Source organism: Vicugna pacos, chromosome 35, assembly GCF_048564905.1.
Source record: "Vicugna pacos chromosome 35, VicPac4, whole genome shotgun sequence".
Taxonomy (NCBI): domain Eukaryota; kingdom Metazoa; phylum Chordata; class Mammalia; order Artiodactyla; family Camelidae; genus Vicugna; species Vicugna pacos.
In genome coordinates, this window is record NC_133021.1 from 15,773,363 (window position 1) to 15,782,039 (window position 8,677).

General features: G+C 50.4%; 1 long non-coding RNA gene across 1 annotated transcript; it reads right to left on the minus strand.

Moving 5' to 3' along the window:
• Positions 1-570: 570 nt before the first annotated feature.
• LOC140691420 (uncharacterized) lies at positions 571-1,738 on the minus strand. The gene is made up of 3 exons (XR_012067033.1): positions 1,643-1,738; positions 1,122-1,229; positions 571-729 (listed from the first exon to the last, which is right to left on the minus strand). It is a non-coding gene; the product is annotated as an uncharacterized lncRNA (long non-coding RNA).
• Positions 1,739-8,677: the final 6,939 nt, after the last annotated feature.

Below are 8,677 nucleotides of genomic sequence, written 5' to 3' on the forward strand. Positions count from 1 at the left end.
AGGTTGCTATTGAGAAATAGGAAATCATTTTGATCTCTGCTTCTTTTGTCTGCAACATGATTTTTCTTTTAAACCCTTTTTTTTTCCTAGTGTTTTGAAATTTCACAATGATCTGCTTTGCTGTGGGTATCTTTTCATTCACTTTGCTAGAATGGTCCCTATCAGTGTGGAAACTTGCCCCTCAGCACTGGGAAATTTTCTTGAAATATTTCATTGATGATTTCCTCTAACAGTAGGGTTTATTTATTTATTTTTTTACACTCTCTGAATATAGATGGAAATGCCATTTTCCCCATAATGTAACCAGATCTTATGGTCCTAGAATATAACCAGGGAAGTAAGTCCTGGGAGAAAAATAAGCAAGGACATCCCATTAAGTCTGTCTGGAGTAGAAGTCGAGGCATCCACTGACTTTGGAAAGGGAGTTCTGTGGTCCTGAGGTCCTTTATGGCAACCTGGTGCCTGGGAGCCTGGGAGTCCCACCTTGTCAGATAAAAATGGGCAACCCATCCAAGATAACACCTTGTCTTAGTCTGTTCTGGCTGCTATAACAAAATACCATTAGTTGGGTGGCTTATAAACAACATTTATTTCTCACAGTTCTGGAGGCTGAAAGTCCCAAATCACGGTGCTGCCGGGTTCTGGTGAGAGCCTTCTTCCGGGTTGCAAACTGCTACCTTCTCCCTGCATCCTCACATGGTGGAAGGGGCCAGAGAGCTCTCTGAGGTCCTTTTATAAGAGCATTCGTTCCATTTATGAGGCCTCCGCTCTCATGACCTAAGCACCTCCCAGAGGCCCACCTCCTAATACCATCACCCAGGGGGGCAGGACCTCAACCTCTGCATCTCAGGGGAAACACACAGATATTCAGATCATAGCACACGCCATCCATCAGTCCCTGGCATCTTACTCTGCTTAATTCTATTTGCCACCTGGTAGGTGCTCAGTGTCTATTAAATGGGCTAAACTGGAATATCTGGGCTGCAGTTTCTCCATCTTTAAAATGAGGGAGTTAGACTAGAATTCTCAGGGTCCAGCTAGCTCTAATGTACTACAACTCTGCTTATGTTCCAGGGTTGTCCCCATAAGTGAGGACAAAATAAATGTGTTTTTCTGCTTACATTTAGTGAATTATTTGGCATGATATTTATGGGAGCATGCGTTCATCATCTGGAGCCAAAAAGTCTGCACCACCTTCACAAGCAGGGCAAATCCAGAGGGGCTGGAGCCTGTGAGAAAAAGGACCTCCATCTCCAAGAACATGTGACTCCTTCCCCTCCAGACACCCTGGAAATTGTCCCAGGCTATTCCTGTCTGAACTCCTTCCCTTCTCCCATCTAATCAGTTACCAGGCCTCCTCCATTCTGCTTCTGAGGTTTCTCACTGTCCCGCTCCCTGCCCTCTGTCCCTGGCACCTCCCTAGGATGGCTTCTCATGCACCAGACTCTGCCTTTTTCCTACTAAACACCTGCTATTGCCCACCACCCACACCACAGAGTGGGAGAGATAAGAGAATTCCATAAATACCCATACTTCTACATTAGAATCTTAAGGTTGATGATACCCATTGCACTGTTGTGCCATCTGATTCTCAGAACAGCCCTCTGAGCCCAAGAGGAGGAGCCCTTTGAAAAGTGCAAACCTGTGGCCCAGGGCACTCAAGAAGGCATGTCTGGAAGCCAGATCTCTGGCCCTAGCCCATCCCCTTCCTGGTGCTGCTTCCCTCCAAAGACTAGGTGAATTTTGTTGCTATGAACCTGTCTCAGGTGTGGGTAGAAATAAGACCCAAGCTAAACAGCCTGTGACATCACAAAGTCTCAGATGTCACCTTGCCTGGGGTGGCCCATCACAGCATTGTGGCTTCTGTGGGGCTCCAGGCAATAAAGTGTCCTTCCATCCTCACCGGGACTCCATGGGAGGCTGGTGTTTCAGCAGCCACTGCTGGAGGCACAGAATCAGATGCATGATGTTGTGCCTTCCTGACTGGTAAGCCCAGTATCCAGCGCTGCATAAAATCTGCTGGTTGGTAAGGGTGCCCTCACGTGTTACTACAGTGTAATGTCAACCTGGTCTTCGCAGCAGCAACATAGTTCTCCTCGGCATTTCCCTCCTCCCTGCTTTGTCTCCTTCCCAGTTTGCCACCCAGACCACTTTATGTGCTCGGAGGCGAAACACAGGCTTCGGCTGATTGCAGCAGCAGCATCTGGGATTCTGAGTGTGACTCTTCCAGCCAGTTCGAATGATTTGTCCCTTTACATTCTACACATATTTATAGTCTTAAAAATGACTAAGGATCCCAGTATGTTTATGTGGGTTTTATTTATTGATTTATACTCTGAGAAGCTAAAGCTCATAATTTAAAATTATTTATTTAGTAATTCATTTAAAGTAGCGATAACAAACCCATGTTAACAATATTTTAATGAAAAATAACTGGACTTTTGAAAACAAACGAAAGAAGACTGAAAAGCGTGACATTGCTTTACACTTTTGCAAATCTCTCAAATGCCTGGCTTAGTAGAAAATAGCTTAATTCTTTTATCTGCTTCTGCGTTCAATCTCCAGTCATGTAACAGTGATGTAGCCTCCACTGTACACTCGTGAGAGAGTGAGTGAAAAGGGCTACCAACATCTTAGTACTATCACGAAAAGAGTTTTGGCTTCCACACCTCCTGAAAGAGTTTGGGAAACCCCTAAGGGGCCGCAGACCATTTCAGGAACTACCGAACTAAGAATATGGTCACATGAGCCACAGGCCTAGGAATGGGTCTGGAATCTAAAAAAAATGTTAATGACTATGACGTACACATCCCCTTTGCTTTGCTGCCCAAGGAACCTTGGTTCCACTGAGACGGGCAAGGTTCATGCCCCTGCGATGTTCTGGACAGTCTGCCCTCCGGGTCCCTGGGCTGCCTGCTCAAGTCCTCCCACCCTAAGCTCCTTCAGGATTTCATCACTTCTTCTCACGTGGTTGACAGTGGTTTGTAATGCCTTCCCCCTCAGAGAAATCTCTACTGATGGGGATTTCGGACAAGGAGGACATTGTAAGGCAGGAGATTTGGGGTGTGTTCACTGCAGTCTTTGCCCCCTGAGACTGGCCCCGTGACAATGTCATTTGAGATTTCTGGGAAGGAGGTGGTCAGTAGTGATAACCTGAGCCCTGGCAAATGAGGTTCTGGAGTCTGGCTCGTGTGGTTCTGAGACAGCCACTTACTAACTGCGTGACCAACTGTAGTTTTTCCATCTGTAAAATAGAAACCTACCTCTCCAGTGGTGGTAAGACTTACAGATAATATATGCAAAGCACTGAGGTCTTGGCCAGAGAGAGAATCAGTAGCCCTAAACCGCAGCTGTACCATTTCCGAAGTGTGCATGACCCGGGCGAGTTCCTTTCAGGAGGACTTGACCTTCCAAATGTTTCCAGTCTCTGACCACTTCTCACATCTGTTCTGTTATCACCCTTGGCCCAGCCATCATCATCCTTTGTCTGACTTAATGCAGGAGCCTCCTAACCCATCTCTCTGCTTCCCCTCAGCCCTCCAGCCCTGTTCTACTCTCCAGTGATGAGAATTGAGTTGTAAGTCAGGTTATGTGATGGCTCTGCTTAAAACCCTCTAATGGCTTCCCCTCTCACTCAGAACAAAACTCAAGTCCTTACAGTGGCCTTCAAGGACCTATAGGACTTGCCCTGTCCCCTCTCTGAGCTCACCTCCTACCTCTCACCACTGCATGTCCCAGCCACACTGGTCGCTTCCTGTTTCTTCAACATGCCAGACATCCTCTGACCTCAGGACCTTTGCATTTATTTCTCTCTGCCAAGAACCTTTCCTCCAAATATCACATGACTTATTTTTCATTTCCTTCAGGCCCTTGTTCAAAAGTCCCCTTTTAGAGAGAATTTCCCTGGACATTCTATTTAATATAACACTCCATCCATCAGTCCCTGGCATCTTACTCGGCTTGATTTTACTTGCTATATGGTAGGTGCTCGATGCTTGCTGAATTGGGTTGAATCGAATTAGCTGGACTGTAACTTCTCCATCTTTAAAATAAGAGGGTTGGACTAGAATTCTCAGGATCCTACTAGTCTAAGGTCCCATAACTCTGTTTATGTCCCTGTATTGGAAAATGATTTGTAAATGAGAACAAGACTGTACCCACAAATATGTTTTTCTTGTTACATTGAATGAATCCTTTAACAAATGACCAAGAATCCTGTTACAGTCTTCTGATTCAGCAGACATCCAAGGATGACCCTTGCCTGTCTCAGTGCAGATCTTTGGATAAACAAAGAAAAGGGAAACTGAACTCTATAGACAGACTCTTTTTTTGATGTTAAGTTTCCAGATCAGTATCCAGGTATGTGGCTCACATGACCATATTCTTAATTCAGCAGTTCTCAAAGTGGTCTGAGACGTCTCGGGGGCTCCCAAGAACATTTCAGGGAGCTCTGAGGTCAAAACAGCAGACCTGGCAGCAACCCCCTTCCTTTCTGGACTCCTGGCTCTTCTCCCACTGGGGCAGCCAGAGTGATCTTTATCCAGTGCCACCTGGCCTCCTCCCCTCTTGGTACTTTTCCCACATTTCCACAGACACATTCTCAGGGCAGGTGCACAGAACCATGTCCACATTCCCGGGGGCACATCCTGAAGCAGCCCACCCCAGCTCAAAGACAATGGAAGTCTCATGTTTCCCCTTGAAGTGCGTGGGGATTTTGCATTATAGTTTCCATAGGATAATTTTTCAACATTTAAATTTATGTATTTAATTATGTCACTTTCAAGGAAACCCAAGAAAGGCAAATCCCATTTATCATGTGACTTCTGGATTTCCTTGCTTATCATCAAATGTCTGTGGAAGCAGGGGTGCCACCCCTACTTCGTTTGAGAAACAACAAGCTCCAGGAAAAGTCCCTGCTCCTCAGTGAGGCGCTGGAGGGCCTCCCCGACCCTGCCTCGCCAGTGGTCCTGCTACGGACATTGGGGCCTCGCCCCTCCAACCTTTGCCCCATTCTTGTTCTTCTTTCCCCCTGGAAGTCTCCTGTCCCCTGAGATGGGTCCTCCTGGGTGTCTGGTGTCGTTTCCTCCTGAGCACACCTCTCCTGACCCTGCCTCTATTTGGTATCAGTCACTCCATGTCCATTCTGTCTTTTCACTCTGAATTTGCATCCTTGACACAGGGCATGCCATGGGAAGGAAGCTGACTCCTTGCACCTGGTGATGCTCTGGGATGATCAGCCCTATGGAGTGGAGAGGTCGGCGGCCAGGGGCACAGCTGGACCTGGCGGGGCGGATGAGGGGCTCGCTGCCCATCGCCCTGCACCCGCAGTTCCCGCTCCAGCAGCATGGTGGGGCGAACTGGGCGGTAACGCGCGGCCCGTGCTGCCTCTGCACCCCAGCCCTCGGGATGCTCCGCGCTCTCCCGCTGACTCTGGGCGCCTCCCTCTGGGAAGGGCTGGCTTGGGCCAGCAGGATACTGCGAGGAGGCAGAGCCTCTGGGATGGGGGTCCACCCTGGGTGGTACCCAGCTGGCGACGGGCAGGTTGACTAGGGGTCCTCACATCTTGTGGTTCCTTTCTGGAAAGCAGAGGTCTCTGTATACTTCCAAACAGTAGCCTCTTCATGTCATCTTGGGCCTGAAAGCTGCAGGGAGTGTACTTTGCCACTTAAAAGCTATTTGGCCCCAGAGGAGCAGCTGCACTGGTCTAGGCCTGGGTGGCCTCACCTGAAGAAACTAGAGATGCAACAGAGATGCTACTAAGAGGACTTAATAGAAGGTGAAGGTAGGATGTTCAGGGTGAAATGTGGGCACACAGGTGCCCCTGCTCCACTCCTGGGGTCTCTAGAACAAGGGCCAGAACTCCACAGTGACCTTGCCTTTGCCAGAACCCCCGTGGGGGCCACCACCCTGCAGGTGTTGTGCGCCGTCCCCTAGGACCTCAGAGCACTGTGGGCCGGGAGCCAGGCAGGCTGGGCAAAGCCAGGCCTCCTAGGCATGTATGGTGCCCTGATCATCTGAGCTTCAACCATGTCCGGGAAGCACAAGGAAGCTCCTGCAACTTTTCCCGAGCCTTCCTTGGGACTTTTGAGCACTGCAATTTCCCGGGTCATCTCTGCTCTGCAACCAGCCCGCTTTGTTGGAGGAGGGGGCTAAGGAGAGGGGAGGAGGACTGGCTTCTCAGCTCTCCTTGCACATGTGCAGGTGTGTACCCTACTGCCTACAAACTGGAGAAGAAGGCAACTTTCCTTTGCTGCATGGTGCTTGAGGTGTGTGAGGGAGGGAGTGTGTGTTCTCACTTAATATTGCTTGAAACTGGCTTCTAGGTGATTGAATGAGAGGCTTCCTGTTTACATTTCACTTTGATAATTGCCATTACAACAGGCTGGAGTGACTCAGAGCTCCAGCCAGAACCTCGGAGAAACTGGGTGTCTGCAGGCTCCCCTGGTTTTGAACTAGCACTGCCTGAGCTCTGCCTGGGATGCCGGGAGGAGAGGGCGCCAGCACTCCTCCCCCATCGGGCTGGCGACATCTCAGTCCCGCATCCTTACCTCCCACGCTGCCTTCACACTTGGCTTCTCAAACCTGGACTTTGATTTCCTGCCTCCCACCCTCCTCACCCTGCCTCTGCCCAGAAGACTTCTACTTGCTGTTGGTTTCCTGGTTTTCTCCCACCCCACGCCTAGCCCCAAATCTCCCAGAAGGCGGGCCCCGAGTTCTCCATCAGCCAATCCTGAGGGGCTCCAAGCATGCTTCCCAACCTATCCACCCCTCATTTCTCTCCAGGATCCCAGCATAAGCTTTGCCTGCCCCACAGATCTGCCAGCATTTTTTGGAGCCTGAGCATTGCTCCGTATTAGCTGTCCCTCCGCCTGTGTCACTGCGGGCCTCCCCACAGCCTTCCCTGAAACTCCCGGAAGCCTTCCCTTCCGACTGCCCTTTGCACTAACACACTGGCCACACGGGGCCACGGCCAGCCAGCCTCTACCTCCGGCTTTCCTGTGTGTTCCCTAACTGTTCCTGTGTGTGGACCTTGCCTGCTCAGCCAGACTGAGAGCTCTTGGAAGTCAGGCCACAGCTCTCCCTGCCCCAGCATGCCCCACTGAGTGCCCGGCTGGGTGCTAGGCACAGAGGGGCACTTAGAAGGTGCTTGCCAGGTGTAACCTTAGGAGGCTGGATGAAGGTTTTGGGGGGAGGCATGGATTGAGGCTGTGGGACCGTAAGTGCAGTGGTGAAGTTTTTGTAAACGACAACAAATGCTGATTACAGGAAGGAAGCGAAACAGTTCAATGTAAAAATAATAATAATAATGATTAAAAATTAAAGAGCTAAATAAAGCGGATCACTGACAGGGCACCTGCTACAGCAACACCTCCCCCACGTGGAAGACTGGTGATCTTCAGTGGGACTCCGCAAGCCTAGCAGCCCAGGGCCATCCGGCAGGGGCACAGGGCCACACCCAGACCAGCCGTGCCCTCTAAGCCCGGCGTCACTGTGCAGCTCAACCTGGACACGGAGGTGCATAATGATTAACCTTGAATCACGAAGAAAAGTCAAATGATATTCAAATGACCCTGTTTAAGAAGTTGAGGAAGCACCTTGTTCATTTTAAGTTAGTTTCCCTCCAAAACAGTTAGAACTTCTTTTAGGAGGCTTAAAAGAAGACTTTGTTAAGTAGAAAACCGAGCGGTAGCTTCCATGTCTGGTTTCCTAAGTCCTTTGTACAGACCGTAAATTGGAAGAAGCCAGCCTGCAGCTAACGGGCTGCCCTGCCTCAGACCAGAGTAGGATCCTGTTTCACTCCAGGGAGCAGCCAGTCCAGAGTGAGGGGCCAGGGAGGTCCTGGGCCCCAGAATACCTGTCTCCCCACAGCACCCAGCTTTGCCCAGTAAACCCTGGGGTCAGTATCCTGGTGGCGGGTGGAGTGAGGAACCACACTTATCCCGTGGGCAGGTCCTGACCTCCGGGCTCCAAGAGTTGCTTTCGGTGCCCACAGTCTGGCCCCATAAGAATTTTAACCACTAACATCTGGGTTCAGGAGACTCCAGAAGAGCACATGTCTTCACCTCCTTTGATTCCCTTCACACTGAGGGCTTTTTAAATTTTAATTTGAGGTGACCTCTGCCCTGAGTACCCATTCCCATAGATTTCAGATATTTCCTGTGCCCTCAGATAACCTCCCAAGCCAGCCCCTACCTGACCAGAAGCCTCTGCTAAGGGGACACTGCCTCTCCCAAACACAGCCTGAGCTGGGCTGGGAGCCCCCGGCCTCAGATTCGCTCCAAGTACCCCAGTCCTCTCCCAAGGGCCAAAGACACCTGCAGTTGTAACAAATATCCCCCCAGGGCTCAGCCCAGCTGCCCAAGAAGCCAGGGCTGCAGGCACCCTTGGTCCCCTGCTGTTGCCATCTCCAATAACAGCCTTAGAACCATCAGTGAAGAACCTGCCTGGATCAGGCAGCCTGGTCGCCCAAGAATAACTGCCCTAACTCAAGGAAGAGAGAGCTGATGCTGGAGAAGGAATGGGACATCAATCGTGCTCAACCAGAGCTGGGCCATGAGTAAGGACCCCTCTCGGTGAGAGGCATAAGCTGCGGGCACAGGGCTGCTTGGTCTTGGGGCTGCTGGAGCAGGGGTGAGTCCACGTGGCTGGTGAGCCTGAGAGGCTGAAGTCCTTTCAC